This window comes from Lathamus discolor, chromosome 1 (genome assembly GCF_037157495.1).
Source record: "Lathamus discolor isolate bLatDis1 chromosome 1, bLatDis1.hap1, whole genome shotgun sequence".
Classification (NCBI taxonomy): domain Eukaryota; kingdom Metazoa; phylum Chordata; class Aves; order Psittaciformes; family Psittacidae; genus Lathamus; species Lathamus discolor.
In genome coordinates this window covers 45,330,584-45,347,317 of record NC_088884.1, presented here as the reverse complement: position 1 = coordinate 45,347,317, position 16,734 = coordinate 45,330,584, and positions in this window count along the sequence as shown.

The window sequence follows — 16,734 nt, the reverse complement described above, 5'->3', positions numbered from 1 at the left end:
ATGCTGATAAAATACCTAATTTTTTATTTACAAAATCTTCCCTTCAGGTGTTTTAATCTCCTTTCCTGGGTAGTTGCTGTGTTTTTATAAAGAAGGTTTAAGTTCCAGTTTCACTGAGCATTTACGTTATTTTTAATGTTACTTATTTTTTGGGGTTTTGATTTGGTTTGGTTTGGTTTTTTTCATGGTTATAATTCTTTTCATGTTCTGATGATCAGAATCTGCACCTATACTATGTCTTCTATAGTCAGTTCATTCTGACTAATAAAGCTACCTGAAAGTTAAGCATTCAGTCTTAATCACATAGAATCTCTCCATAAGAAAATAGGAAAATTAGGTCCTTCAGAAAGGGCAGTTAATTTTGTAAGATGGGTAGCATGAACCTGGAAATGATCCGAGTTTTTTTTTTTTTTTTTCCTCATGACTAGAGAAAAAGCATTAATGCCTAGCTTGGGTGGTTAACTTTTAGACAGCTGAACTTGTAGGAATTGAATTCTTCCCTACATGGGTATAAGACCCCTGAATTTAAAATGACCTTTAATAACTACAGCAGTCTAAATATGCTGTTCGTTGGTAGAGATCATAGAATAATTGACATTGAGAGGGACTGTTAGAACTGAAGGGGTCCAAACCGCCAGCAAAGCAGGGCTAGTTATCCACACCTAGGAGGAGGGTGTTTCTGAAATACATATTAATTTATATATAATTTATATTAATACATGATACATATTAATACATATATTTCATAGAATCATAGAATAGTTTGGGTTTGAAGGGGCCTTTAAAGGTCATCTAGTCTATCCGAGATGGCATCCTCTCAGAAATTCCATAGCAATAATAGACAACCCTGTTAATGGTAGCTAGCAAACACATGTATAACTTTTCATTTGATTAAATGTTTAATACAAATTTACAATTTTATGAAAGACCTTCTAATAGTACATGTACAATAGAACAATTGAATTGCCTGTTTCTATACTAGCCTCTTTAGAGTTTTATTGAAAGTATCTTTGCTATGAAACCTTACAACAGGCAGTGCTAAAAAATTAAGTCAAACTTTCTTTTTGGTCTTGATAAGGAAGATCTTGGTAAGGAAGATAGCATGCAAATGGCTTAATTTTCTTAGTTTATTTCTGTCTTTTTGTTTTTATTTCCAGCAACTTTGAGTGTACTGTGACTCCAGTGAATCTCAGTGGTGGGGATCTAAGCACATAGTCCTAATTAAGTATATATTCTTCAAGATGGGCTTTTTTTTTTTTTCCTTCTCTAATAAATATTAGTATTAGCAATACTTGAAAATCTGTTCTTTCTGGATATAGATAGTAAGATTGTTTGGACTGTGAGACTGCAATGCTAAAAAGAATTTTTGATATCCTAAATATCCCATAGATTTTAGCTAAACTCTAATTGTTAGCTACAAGGATTCAGTAATAAAATCAGAAATATAAATATACTAGTAATCATTAAGTTTTTATCTCTTTTAATAAGAGACCACTTATTTAGAAATGATTACTGGAGGCATGGTAGAAGGGAAAAATCCAAAGAGGGAGATGTAATGACCTTGTTTTATTGAACCTCTTTATGTAATTTGATCAATATTAAGCTTTAATAGGATTGTGATTAGAGAATTTTATTGATAGCCTTGCAGTTTCTTACAATACTGATGGACAATGACTGTTTTACCGCCAGGGACAAGAAAGGTATTGGATGACAACAGTAAGTCAGTAGGGTCTTATTCTGAGGTTGTATTTTCTGTTTAAATGTGTGTGCATATAGTGCATAGATGCAAAAAATTAACATACATATAAATAAGTATAGTGACATAGTTACAAAAATAAAATAGCCCACCAGAAAAAAAAACAACACATTTTTAATTAATTGAAAATAAATATTGTTCTTTTAAGATTAGACACTTGCTAAGCAATTTCAGGAATTTGCTGTTTAGTTAGAAAGAATAGTTTGATCTACAGTATTGTTCTTAAAATAGCTCTTGTTCATGTGATGAAGATCGAATGGTGGCTTTTCTTGTTTTATTTCTTTCTGGCTTGCTGAAGACCATACAGTACAAATAGCATCCTGTGTATTGGAGTGAATAATCAGTACTTTTTTTAAAAGTACTAAAACTCTTGTCTTGTACAAATGGCTTTTGTAAGGTCTCCATCAATTTTTTTTTTATATTCCAAGGTAGAGGTTTGTTGTGGTTTTTTTTTCTTTTTACATTTCCACAGAATAATTTGAAAATAATTCCAAGAAGTGAAATGCAGATCCTGTCTCGTGTCTGATGTGGAAGTTTCAAGTTTTTTATGTTGGAAGCCCAGTGATGCACCTAGTATTCATGTGTAAAACTTAATCTCAGTGGAGTGCTTGTTGCCATCTCTAGAAGATTTCCACTGTCTTAAGAGAACAGCTGTTTAGGCTTCTAAATAAAAATGTTTTCATTTTCAAGTGTTCTGTACCTATGCAGATCCCACTAAAGTCAGTCCAAGGATCAAGTCTTTGTGACTTCCAAAATCAGTTTAGATTATTAAATATGAACATAAATATTTTCTTAAATTGGAATAATACTTTTCTGCTAGTTTAAGGTTTATCTCAACATATTAATGTTAAGGCAAGCATATTGATAACATATACAAAAGACCAGATATTAAAAATAGCTATTAATTCTAACAGGGTAAGTATAGAGGTAGATACATTTTGTTACAGAATTTAAATGTATCATGGAGAGACAGAGCTTCTGGAATTCAAAGGAAAATTGGCATTATTAAGTTACAGTGGCTTAAGTGGAACACACAGCTGACATACTAGTTGTGTCCAACCTTAGAAACATTTAGGAAAGATTTAAGTGTTACCTTCCACAGTCACTTACAGAACATGTATACATGACTGTTCTTTTTCTACATAAAAATAAATAAAAATTGTTTGCATAGTATTAAATACCAATATTATTATGGTCGATGACTTCTAACTAATAACAGTCTAGCTGTATAAATGGTGTAAGTAGGACAATGCTTTAGCTGGCTCCTCTTGACTGTGTTATTTTTAAACTGCCAGCATATTCACAACAGGGCACAATCATATTGTATATATATATTTGTGTATATGTATGTATATGTAATTGTACATACAAGTAATTATTTAAATTATTTTCAAGTATGAGGTTTTTCCTTGCTATTGGAAGTTTTGTGTGTTCAGTAGCATATTGAAAACATTTATCATCAGGAGATTTTCTCTTAAAAGCTGTAGACTTTGTAATAAATACTTGATGACTAAAGAACACTGATGAGACAGTCCAGCAGAAGAAAAAGCTGGCATACAAGAAAAGAGACAGAAACAGAAACATAAATATTTAGGGGAGGAGGAGCATGTTGTGAATGCCTGAAGCTAGCAGCAAGTCTATGTTCTCCCATTTCATTCTACATCTATTTCATACAACATTGGTATCAATTATTTTAGATTGAACCGGGTACACCAACTGCTACATTAACTATTGATGGCTCATAATCTGAATGCTTATGAAGACACATGACTGAATATGAGATAAAAATACAATGGTGCTGATCAACAGAATGGCACACAGATGGTTATCCACATCCTTATAAATGAAGATGTTTCCATAAAAATTGTAGACAAAATAGTTTTCATAACAGCTATAGTCATGCTTAAATTTTCCTAGTTTTTGTAACAGCTACAGTTGCAACAGCTACATTCATGCCTGGAAGTGTTTAAGAGGCATTTGGACAATGGCCTGGCTATGATTTAACTTCGTCAGGCATTTGGGAATGGATGGTCATTGTAGGTCCCTTCCAACTGAACTATTATATTCTGTTCTATGGTGAACAAAGACTGGAAAAAATAAGGCAATTTTATAAAGCTCAACTCTGACAGGCTAGTCTTTGCTCATGTTCCTTGAAAGCGAATGGTAGAGGCTCAGATGACATTCAAGAGCAGCACAAGACAAAAATGCAAAACAAAAAAAAAAGTAGCTTCTTTAAAATACATACTCCTTCTTTAATTTCTCTATTAAAAGCAAAGAAAATGCAGAACATTTAAGAGTTGGCTTTCACAAGTGTCTTACTCAGGCTGTCTTCTATATTAACAAATATTTACCTATACTAACAAGTATTTGCTCAAAACCATAAAACTATGTTAGGGACATGTTTTTTTTTTTAAAGAATGCATAATTTAGCTCTCACTGGAGTCTGTGGAGTCTTCCTAATGACTCTTAAGAGAACAGGTTTGCTGGTGGTGCTGAGTGTGTATAGTTCACATGATCTCTGGGATTCTGAACTTCTATAGATAGAAGTTAAGGGACAGGTAGAGCAGTAACTTTATTTTATGTAATATCCTTTAAGATAAGTGTTTTGGGTTTTTTTTCCCTAGTTAGATTCACATAACGCTTTATTTTTAAATTATCGTTGGTCTACTGCATTCTTTACCATGTAGGAGTTCTAAAAAAAATCCAATTATATTGTGACAGTCAGTTTGTTTTGACAGTCAGTCATCTGTCAAAACAGATAATTTAAATAAGTCTTGGAGACTTGCAGTAAGGTCCTCTGTGTAGGCTGGTTTATTTGAAATTATGAAGTAACCAAATTACAGATTTGTTTTTTCCTGCATGTTTGTTTTTTGTTGTTTGTTTTTTTTGTTTGCTTGTTTGTTTGTTTTCTGTTGTTCCCCCCCCTCTCCCCCCCCCCCCCCAAGAGTCTAAGCAGATGGGAACATAATGATAAATAAATGGAAAGAGTAATAATGAAAATATAATGCACAAATAGCCTCCAGCATGTCTACAATTTCATGGGTAATCCAGAAGTATGGGCACATGCATGAGAATGCAGTGTTTCTTGAAATGCATGCAGTTGCTTCTAGAGTTCTATGGACAGTGTTTTAGACTTATCCTAGTGAGTAAGGGAAGAAATAGGTAGGGGCTTCTGGAAATAGTTGGGCATGGTGGGGCTTCTAGAATAAGTTTGTGTTTGGCAAGACAATTTTTGATTGTTAATTTTTAGCTTGCCTAGCTAAGCAAATGTGGATATTTTCACTATGCCCAAATCAAAAGTGTTCCTTGACATTCTCACTATCAAAACCAGACTCATAAGAGTATTTGAGTCAGTGGTGCAAAATTTTTGTGTATTTTTTTTGCATTTATAATGACTAATACTGTCAATATAGGCATTATAGGCATTGAACACTAAGATAAATGCTACATTTAGAAAATAGATTTTCTGATCTCCTGAAAAATAAAGTTACTCTTTCTTTGGTACTAATGAATTAAGTGCCATCTGGAGAAAGGTGCTTTGGAGACAGAATTCAGAGATTATTTTAAAATTATATTTAGTATATATTTATACACTAACTTTGTGTATTATACTTCCTTTCCTTAATAATATAATATTAAAAAAAATAAACATTGACAATGGAAATAATAAGTATTCAAGAGACCAAGAAATGCTGAACAAATTTGCACTGATATCTTTTTAAAAGGTGAAGGATGAATACTATCTCATCTAGTTGGCGTGTGAGCACATTGTTGTAAGTTGCTAGGTCCAAAAATTGTAGAAGACAGTACTTCTGAAATAATGAACACTACATAGATATAATTGCCCCTGTTTGAGTAATATGTTATTAGCAGTAGAATCTTGGTACCAGAAGTATCCCAAGAGGCTGTTTGAAGATAGAGGATTTCTTATTGTTCAGTAATTTATACATGTTCATATCAGATCCAGATATCTGACTATTATGTGAGTTGTAGGCTTTATCTGCTATAAACGAACACAAAATTTGTCAGCCAAAACATATTTAAAATTCTAACACTATGTGGAGAACAGATCAATTGACTTATCCCAGTTATACTGTTTTATTGAATGATCAACTAAGTTCTGAAACTAATTTTCTTTTCCATCTAACTGCTTAGGATCTTAGCTTTACTACAAATTCAACTGCCTCCTTCATTAAGAAAGAAATGTGGTTTTCGGTTTGTTTTTTTTTTTGTAATCCCACTGATCCTTTTTCAGTCTGTACTGCCGCTGCTTCTGGTCACAACTGTGGCATGCAGTTATAAGCATACACTCACGTGCATAGATTCCTTCCCTCCAGAGACTCAATATTTGGATGATATCGGTGGCTTTGAAGACATATTGTTTACTGAAATTCATAATTTAAAAAAGTAATCAAACATTTCAAGAAAAGCTTTCAAGAAACAGCACAGTTTTTCACAAAATTAGACATGTCTATGCATTTATAAATTCTCAGATTAAGTCTTCAGAAATAATACTCTTCATGGGCAGATGGTTTTAATTCAGTGCAAACAGAAACTTCTGCTTATTAATAAGGATCAGTGAAGATTATTCAGGAACCTACCTTTAAGTCTGAAAAACTGATAATCTGATTTCCAAAATAAATGGCTACACAAGAGCGCAAATAATCTGACTCGAACTTGCTGAAATGTGTGCATTTGCTGCTAAAAACATCACTATATATTTCTGATTTCACTATTTTGTGTGGTTACAATTCTTTACAAGTCAGTTGTGCTTGAATCTGAACCAGTTATTTTCTGTGTGAATGTGTCCTTGATGATCTTGCTTCTTACATATGTATTGCAGAGCTATGATAGCTAGGATTACAAGAATATCAGTAACAATTTAAGGTAATAGAAGAAAATATCAATGTTTTGATCTATGCTTAAATATACAGAAAAATAAGTTTTTCTTGCTGGTCATTATTTGTGTTCTCAGACATTATAGAAAGAGAAGTGAGAACTTTTTCTCTGGATACAATATACCAAAGTACTTGCCTCCTAGAATACTAGCAGGTAACTATGAAATACCTGAAATGCTATTTGTCCTAACCCAGTGCTGCATTTTTGAGTCCTCCATTATGATGTCTCTTTGTTTTCTAAAGTAATTTACCAATATTACCTAATTTGCGTGGTGATAATGGTATGCTAATAAACCTTTTAAAGAAGACACAAAAATTACTTTACAAGACAGAAAGACACAAAGAAAGACTTTACACTTACGGATGGGTTTAGATCTCATTCTCCACCTGAGAATAAAATTCTTGTTTCCTATTGGTTATTCAAACAAAAAAGTTGTTTATTTGAAGTCATATAACAATGACCCGAATGTAAACCAGAAATTTTCTACACCTGTACATGAAGAACAGTTTTAGCTTTACAGTTCTTTGATTTTTGCAGAGATAGGAGGATGACTACCAATAACATAGAGGCAATTGTTGCCAAGTTCATAACACCTAGTGCTCATTTCTAGAGTGCACACACACCAGCTGCTCACAAAGGGATATCAAAACAAAGGCCTAATGAGATGAGTAACAGTACTGAGAGATCTCGAGGATGCTTTTGCAGACTTCTACTGTTTGCAACTGAGGGCAACTTTTTTCACTTCAGCTTGTATGCTGTTCCTAAGATAGAAGTAAAGTGTTTGTACACCAAAACCAGTGCAGTCACTTTTGAGCCACTGTAAAATTAAAAAATAAAAATTAAAAAAATCATGGACTTCCTCCTAATTTTTAGATTATAGAATCATAGAATCATAGAATAGTTAGGGTTGGAAAGCACCTTAAGATCATCTAGTTCCAACCCCCCTGCCATGGGCAGGGACACCTCGCACTAAGCCATGTTACCCAAGGCTCTGTCCAACCTGGCCTTGAACACTGCCAGGGATGGAGCACTCACAACCCCCCTCGGCAACTGATTCCAGTGCCTCACCACCCTAACAGTAAAGAACTTCTTCCTTATATCCAATCTAAACTTTCCCTGTTTAAGTTTTAGCCCATTACCCTTTGTCCTGAGCCTGGCACTTGTATTGGAGGGAGCCAGTGATACTGCTTGTGTTCGCTGTGAGCAAATAAATGACCTGCTCAGGCAGGTGGCTGAACTGAGGGAGGAGGTAGAAAGGTTGAGAGCCATTAGAGAGTGTGAAAGTGAAATAGATTGGTGGAACCACACCCTAAGGCAAGGACAGAGGGAAGTGGTTCAACAAGATATGGATCCCCTTCCCTCCTACCATCAGACAGAAGGAGAGAGCTTAATGGACAAGGATGGATGGAGGGAGGTTCCTCCTCAGAGAGGTAAGCGAAAACCCTCACAATCCCTTCCTCCCTCCCAGTTGCCCTTGAATAACAGGTACGAGGTCTTGGAAATTCAGGGCCAGGTGAATGGAGATGGTGAGGCAAATCTATCTAGTGAGTCACCCAGGGCTAGTCACTCACCCACATACCTCAGAACTTCCCCAACCAAGAAGAAAAGAAGAGTAATTGTGGTGGGTGACTCCCTTCTGAGGGGAACAGAAGGGCCCATTTGTCGACCGGTAGATGTAGTTTTTCTTGATTTCAGTAAGGCATTTGATACTATCTCCCACAGCATCCTCATAGATAAGCTAAGGAAGTGTGGGCTTGGCGATCAAGTAGTGAGGTGGATCGAGAACTGGTTGAAAGGAAGAAGGCAGAGAGTTGTGGTCAATGGCGCAGAATCTAGCTGGAGGTCTGTGACTAGTGGAGTTCCTCAGGGGTCGGTGCTGGGACCGGTGCTGTTTAATATTTTCATCAATGACCTGGATGAGGGAACTGAGTGCACCCTCAGCAAGTTTGCTGATGACACAAAACTGGGAGGAGAGGCTGACACACCAGAGGACTGTGCTGCCATTCAGCGAGACCTGGACAGGCTGGAGAGTTGGGCGGGGAGAAACTTGATGAAATTTAACAAGGGCAAGTGTAGAGTCTTGCATCTGGGGAAGAACAACCCCATGTACCAGTACAGGTTGGGGGTTGACCTGCTGGAAAGTAGCGAAGGGGAAAGGGACCTGGGGGTCCTGGTGGATAGGAGGATGACCATGAGCCAGCAATGTGCTCTTGTGGCCAAGAAGGCAAATGGCATCTTAGGGTGCATTAGAAAGGGAGTGGTTAGTAGGTCAAGAGAGGTTCTCCTCCCCCTCTACTCAGCCTTGGTGAGGCCGCATCTGGAATATTGCGTCCAGTTCTGGGCCCCTCTGTTCAAGAAGGACAGGGAATTGCTTGAAGGAGTCCAGCGCAGAGCCACAAAGATGATTAAGGGAGTGGAACATCTCCCTTATGAGGAGAGGCTGAGGGAGCTGGGTCTCTTTAGCTTGGAGAAGAGGAGACTGAGGGGTGACCTCATCAATGTTTACAAATATGTAAAGGGTAGGTGTCAGGATGATGGAGCTAGGCTTTTTTCAGTGATATCCAGTGATAGGACAAGGGGCAATGGGTGTAAACTAGAACATAGGAGGTTCCACGTTAACATCAGGAAGAACTTCTTTACTGTAAGAGTGACAGAGCACTGGAACAGGTTGCCCAGGGGGGTTGTGGAGTCTCCTACACTGGAGATATTCAAGGCCCGCCTGGACAAGTTCCTGTGTGATGTACTGTAGGTTACCCTGCTCTTGCAGGGGGGTTGGACTAAATGATCTTTTTAGGTCCCTCCCAACCCTTGGGATTCTGTGATTCTGTGATTCTGTCCTATCACTGTAGTCCCTAATGAAGAGTCCCTACCCAGCAGCCTTATAGGCCCTGTTCAGATACTGGAAGGCTGCTATGAGGTCTTCATGCAGCCTTCTCTTCTCCAGGCTGAGCAGCCCCAACATTCTCAGCCTGTCTTCATACAGGATGTGCTCCAGTCCCCTGATCATCCTCGTGGCCCTCCTCTGGAGTTGTTCCAACAGTTTCATGTCCTTTTTATACTGAGGACACCAGAACTGCACACAATACTCCAGGTGAGGTCTCACAAGAGCAGAGTAGAGGGGCAGGATCACCTCCTTTGACCTGCTGGTCACACTCCTTTTGATGCAGCCCAGGATATGGATGGCTTTCTGGGCTGCGAGCACACACTGCCGGCTCATGTTCATTTTCTCATCGACCAGCACCCCCGAGTCCTTCTCTGCAGGGCCGCTCTGAATCTCTTCTCTGCCCAAACTGTAGCTGTGCCATCAATTTAACACTTATGACATCACCAGCTCATATCCTCACCTTCGCAAAGATTTAAATTATATGAAAAATCAGCCTTGCCTATCACCTTTTCAACTTTGTATTGTTGAAGAAAGTGTTCATGTATTTGTGAATATGCCAGTCTTGTACATGAGAGTGCTTGTCTGCATGCAAGCAATGAATAAAGAAAAGAATGCGTACATGATATGAATTAACTACAAGCTACTGATCCAGGTGCGCTCAATCTGAAAACAGATGTGACTAAGTCCAGTAACAAGTTAAATTTAGTGGACTTATCATTTGAAGTGTTTTCTCCAAGTAAGACTGAAAAAATAAAAGGTATTGATACTACTAAATGCAAAATACTTTCTGCTTCTCTTGATGACTCTGCTTTTGAGAAGAGCAAGAGCACATTTTACATCATCACTGCAGAATTGTTCTGTTGTCATTTTTGCACAGAACATATCCTTGAACAAGAACACAACTTCCCTACCTCCTCTTTTTCCGTGAGTCAGTTGTGACTCATGATTGTTGTACATTGTCCTCCAAAAGTGAGTTATTTTATGAGTATAAAGTGTGTGACACAAGTCAAAGTCACCATGGGTATTATTTGAATATTCACATGGAAGGTTGTACATTAACAGAATTTTAACTGGCTTGTGACATCTTCTTATTTGAAAAGGATGATGCTCTACAAGCCAAAGATAAGTAGAATATTTTTTTTTCTGACAGAGTGATCACTTTGTAATGTAGTAGGATAGGTTACATAATTTGATTATGTTGTATCTTTAGTGTCCTTCATGATCCTTCTTTCAATTTCTAGTAGTGAAATCAATATTTTATCCATTTTGACTTCTATTGAAGATTCAGGTTCCCTTCCATTATGTCCAACATTTTCCCCCCAAAAAATCTGCAACTTATTGCTTCTGTAAATAATTTTTGTATTCATAATATGCAAACTTGTTGGAAGCAGTTTTAATAACTTGTGAGAGTAGGTTTGCATGGAATATTTAACTTTGATTTTCTATTAAAATACAGTTGCTACTGCACTAAAGTTTCTACTGATTATTAGTAAAAAAAAGAAAAAAAAATACCCCAAATAATCTAATTGCTACCACCAATAATAATAATGAAGGAAATAACAAGGGAAGATAATACGATACCACCCGCTGAAACGAGCCTGACCGAGCAGTGAGTGCCCTTCCAGGTAACTCCCAGTTACGTCCCGGGCATGACGTGCTGTCGTATGGAATACCTTTTTGGCTAGTTTGGGTCAGGTGTCCTGTCTCTGCTTCCTCCCGGCTTCCCCTCCTCCCTGGCAGAGCATGAGACTCACAAAGTCCTTGGTCAGACTAAACATCACTTTTATCAGCGCTGTTCCCAGACCGAAAGTCAAAAACACAGCTCTGCACCAACTGCTAAGAAGGAGAAAAAAATGATTGCTACTGCTAAACCCTGGACAGTATCCACCGCTTATTCCGTACCATTCACATTGTGTTCAGATCCCATATTTTCAGTATACCATCACTCTTACATACAGACATCCACATACACACACAGACAGAGAGAAACAGATCATTCCTTAGTGCATGGACCAATCCCTATAATGCTGTCGAGTCCATTCGGTCCATGATGTCAGGTTCCATCTCTTATAACAGTCCTTCAGGGCAGGAGAGGCTGTGTGCAGTGTTGGATCGTTGCCTGCTGATGCTGATCGTTCCTTTACTGCAGAACTCGTCTGATTCTATTAAAGTTTATTCTTTGTTCCTATGATGGTTGGAGGGAAATCAGGGCCAGTCGCTGGTGACCTGAAGACATGTAGTTGATGGGCTATAAAAGTATTACATAGCAGGCAACAGCATACAATTAAGTTCATTGGCTGTTTCCCCTAAAATCAGATCCCCTTGAGGTATACATCGGACTTCCCCATCTTCCCGCATTACCCACCAGGTATATTCAGGCCCCTGAGCAAAAGAAATGCCACTAGTGGGTTTGCCTTTAGCTGAAACAGGAGTAACCCAGACTGTCTTCCCCAGCAAATTCTTCATGTAAACCACAGTAACTTTCCCCTCTACGATATGTAAAAGTTCTGACTGGGCTGGGCCAGCTCTGTTGGCAGATCCCCTGGTGTTGATCAACCATGTGGCCTTTGATAAGTATGTATCCCAATGCTTGAAAGTTCCCCCCCCCCATTGTTCTCAGTGTAGTTTTTAACAGCCCATTGTACCGTTCGATTTTCCCAGAGGCTGGTGCATGGTAGGGGATGTGATATACCCACTCAGTGCCATGCTCTTTGGCCCAAGTGTCTATAAGGTTATTCTGGAAATGAGTCCCATTGTCTGACTCAACTCTCTCTGGGATGCCGTGTCACCACAAAATCTGTTTCTCAAGGCCGAGGATAGTGTTCCAGGCAGTGGCGTGGGGCACAGCATATGTTTCCAGCCATCCAGTGGTTGCTTCCGCCATGGTAAGCACATGGCGCTTGCTTTGGCGGGTTGATGGGAGTGTGATATAGTCAATCTGCCAGGCCTCCCCATATTTGTACTTCAGCCATCGTCCTCCATACCAAAGAGGCTTTAACCGTTTGAATTGTTTAATTGCAGCACATGTTTCACACTCACAAATAACCTGGGCAATAGTGTCCATTGTTAAGTCCACCCCTCGATCACAGGCCCATCTATATGTTGCATCTCTGCCCTGATGGTCTGAAGTGTCATGGGCCCACTGGGCAAAAAATAATTCACCTTTATGTTGCCAATCTAAGTCCATCTGAGCCACTTCAATCCTAACAGCTTTATCCAGTTGTTGGTTGGTCTGGTGTTCCTCAGTGGCCCAATTCTTGGGTACGTGGGCATCTACGTGGCGTACCTTCACCACCAGGTTCTGCACCCGGGCAGCGATATCTTGCCACAGTGCAGCAGCCCAGATGGGTTTACCTCTGCGTTGCCAGTTGCTCTGCTTCCATTGCTGCAACCACCCCCACAGGGCATTTGCCACCACCCATGAGTCAGTATAAAGTACTGGCCACTTTTCTCATTCAGCAATGTCCAGGGCCAGCTGGATGACTTTTACCTTGGCAAATTGAATAGATTCGCCCTCTCCTTCAGCAGTTTCTGCAGCTTGTCGTCAAAGACTCCATACAGCTGCCTTCCATCTCCGATGCTTTCCCACAATACAGCAGGACCCATCAGTAAACAAGGCATACTGTTTTTCACTTTCTGACAGTTTCTTATATGGTGGGGCCTCTTCAGCACGCATCACCTCCTCCTCTGGTGACATTCCAAAATCTTTGCCCTCTGGCCAGTCCATGATGACTTTTAGAATGCCTGGACAACTGGGATTTCCTATTTGAGCTCATTGTGTAACTAGTGCAGCCCATTTACCCCATGTCGCATCAGTTGCATGATGCATAGAGGAGACCCTGCCTTTGAACATCCAGCCCAGCACTGGCAACTAGGGTGCCAGGAAGAGCTGTGCTTCAGTGCCCATCACTTCTGAAGCAGCTCAAACCCCTTCATAGGCTGCCATCTCTTTCTCAGTTGGGGTATAGCTGGCCTCAGATCCTTTGTATCCCTGACTCCAAAAGCCGAGGGGTTGACCTCGAGTCTCCCCTGGAGCTTTCTGTCAGAAGCTCCAAGTAGGACCATTCTCACCGGCTGCGGTGTACAGTACGTGTTTTACATCTGGCCCTGTCCGAACTGGTCCAAGGGCTACTGCATGAGCTATCTCATGTTTAATTTGCTCAAAGGCTTGTTGTTGCTCAGGGCCCCATTTAAAATCATTCTTCTTCTGGGTCACATGATAGAGAGGACTTACAATCGAACTGTAATTTGGGATGTGCATTGTCCAGAACTTCACAGCACCCAAGAAAGCTTTTATTTCTTTCTTATTAGTTGGTGGAGACATTTCTGTTATCTTGTTGATCACATATGGGGATCTGGCAACGCCCATCTTGCCATTTTATTCCCAAAATTGAATCTCCTGTGCCCTGACCTTACTCCATCTTATGGCAAAACTGGCTTTCAGCAGGATTTGGATTATTTTCCTTCCTTTCTCAAAGACTTCTTCTGCTGTATCGCCCCACACAATAATGTCAGCAATGTATTGCAGGTGTTCTAGAGCTTGCCCCTGTTCCGGTGCAGTCTGGATGAGTCCGTGGCAGATGGTAGGGCTGTGTTTCCACCCCTGGGACAGTCTGTTCCAAGTGTACTGCACTCCCCTCCAAGTAAAAGCAAACCTTGGCCTGCACTCTGCTGCCAAAGGAATTGAGAAAAATGCGTTGGCAATATCAGTCGTGGCATACCACTTGGCTGCCTTTGATTCTAATTCATACTGAAGTTTTAGCACGTCCGGTACGGCAGCACTCAATGGCAGTGTTACTTCATTCAGGCCACGATAGTCTCCTGTTAGCCTCCACTCTCCGTTAGACTTTCTCACTGGCCATATTGGGCTATTAAAGGGTGAGCGGGTCCTGCTGATCACTCCCTGACACTCCAGTGTATGGATCAGCTGATGGATGGGAATCAGGGAGTCTTAGTTGGTGCGATGTTGTGGTGGTTATTGGCACTTGTTCTTTGACCTTCAGAAACCCCACAACAGAAGGATCCCCTGAGAGACCAGGCAAGGTGGACAGCTGCTCAATTTCCTCTGTCTCTAAAGCAGCAATACCAAAAGCCCATCGGTACCCTTTTGGGTCTTTGAAGTACCCTCTCCTGAGGTAGTCTATGCCGAGGATGCATGGAGCCTCTGGACCAGTCACAATGGTGTGCTTTTGCCATTTCCTCCCAGTCAGGCTGATTTCAGCCTCCAGTACAGTCAACTCTTGGGATCCTCCTGTCACTCCAGAAATATAGATGGGTTCCATCTCTCTACAGCTTGATGGCATGAGGGTACACTGTGCACCAGTATCTACTAGAGCCTTTTGCTTCTGTGGGACTGATGTGCCATGCCATCTGATCCACACAGCCCAGGAAATCCGATTGTCCCCTACCTCCACCTGGCTGGAGACAGGGCCCCTCTAATGGTGATCACAACATTGGACACTTAAGTCTTATTGAAAGGGATTATTCTTCGTTATCACAGGAGCTGGAGTAAAATCAGCTCTTCCACTCCATCTGGGAACCTGCTCACCAGAGACTGAAGCTGCAGCTCTCTTGGGATGATCAGTCTTGGCCCTTGCTCCCCTCTTTAATTCACTCACCTGTCCCTCCAAAGCAGAAGTAGGTTTTCCATCCCACTTCGTCATGTCTTCTCCGTGATCCCACAGGTAAAACCATAGGGTGGCCCGTGGCGTATACCTCCTGTATCTTCTCTCTTGGAGAACAGGATGCCTTTTGTTAATAGCTGAGAAGTGTGTCGGTACACGTGAGGAGCTTGATAAATCAGATAGATCATCCCTCAATTGTTTGAGATCCTGGGACATTTTTTCCACAGCTGAGATGATGGAAGGGGTGAGGTTGTCTTCGAACTCTTGGAGTTTATGAATCATTTCATCCACTGTTAGTGGTATTATGTCATTCCATGTTGCTGTTGCCAATGAATGGGCATATGATGACGATGCACTCTGTGTAAGGTTTTGCCACATGGGTCGTGTACATTGGACTTCATCTGGGTCTATGGGTATATTCCCATTATTTGGCTTGATGTGATAGATCATCTCTATGATGGCTGATTCCCTCAGAGACTGGATGCCTTTGTCTAAAGTACACCATTGGCCGAACGACCCATAACATCGTCCTTGTATGGAAACCTTTTTTCACAGCAGCCAAGAGCCGCCTCCAAAGACTGAGGGACTTTTTCTCTCTTGCAATTGCTTTGTCAATTCCCCCTTCTCTAGCAAGTGATCCCAGCTGCTTGGGTTCTGTACCTTCTTCGTGACCATCGGCCCCATTGTCCCAGCATCAGAGCAACCAGATGAGGATGTGCTCCCCTGGTTGACGGGTAAGATCTTTTCGCATATTCTGTAGCTTGGTTGAGGTCCGAGGTCGAGAAGTCACTTCTTCTTCTTCGTCATGTGATGATGACTCCTGATCAGATGCTGGACCAGGTGATGAATACATTGTTTCTTCAGCTTGCTTCACCCTTCTTGCCTCTTTTTTGCTTTTTCTCTTGCGTACAGGGGCAACCGATATTGGGACGAATTGGTCCTCTGGTTTAGCTGCAGTGGTTATCACTGTGGTTTGAGTAGCGACTGTATTAGTCGCTGGGGGTGGTGTAGCTGATGTGCTTGGAGCTGGGGTAGCCATGCTGTCTGTTGCAGTTGAAGTTTGAGTAGCTGCTATACTTGTCACTGGGGTAGCTGCGCTATCCGTTGCAACCAAAGGTTGAGTAGCGGCTGTACTTGTTGCTGGGGGTGGTGTAGCTGCTGTGCTTGGAGCTGGAGTAGCTGCACTGACTGTTGCTTTGCCCTCAGATCCAGGGACATTTTTTTCCTTTTGAAGGTGCTGGATAGTGTTGAACAAGGCCCTATAAGCATAGGCAGTTGTAGGAGAATGTAGGGTAGTCAAGCTTCCAAGACTGCAGACACATCCAAGAGCAGCTTTCTTTGGAAGTTACAACTTGTGCTTACATGATAGAAGCACACATACAATATTTTCTGATAGGTTACAGATAATGTAACTTTGTGCTTCTACTTGCCTACTTATGAATATAAATAGAGCAGTGAGGAACAGTGGTATTCACATTTGCTTCTACTAATTCAGTCTGCAGAAATAGTTTGAAGATACAAAAAAAGTGGGACTATATAGTTGGGAGTCTATACTTGTGAGTGCACAGCAA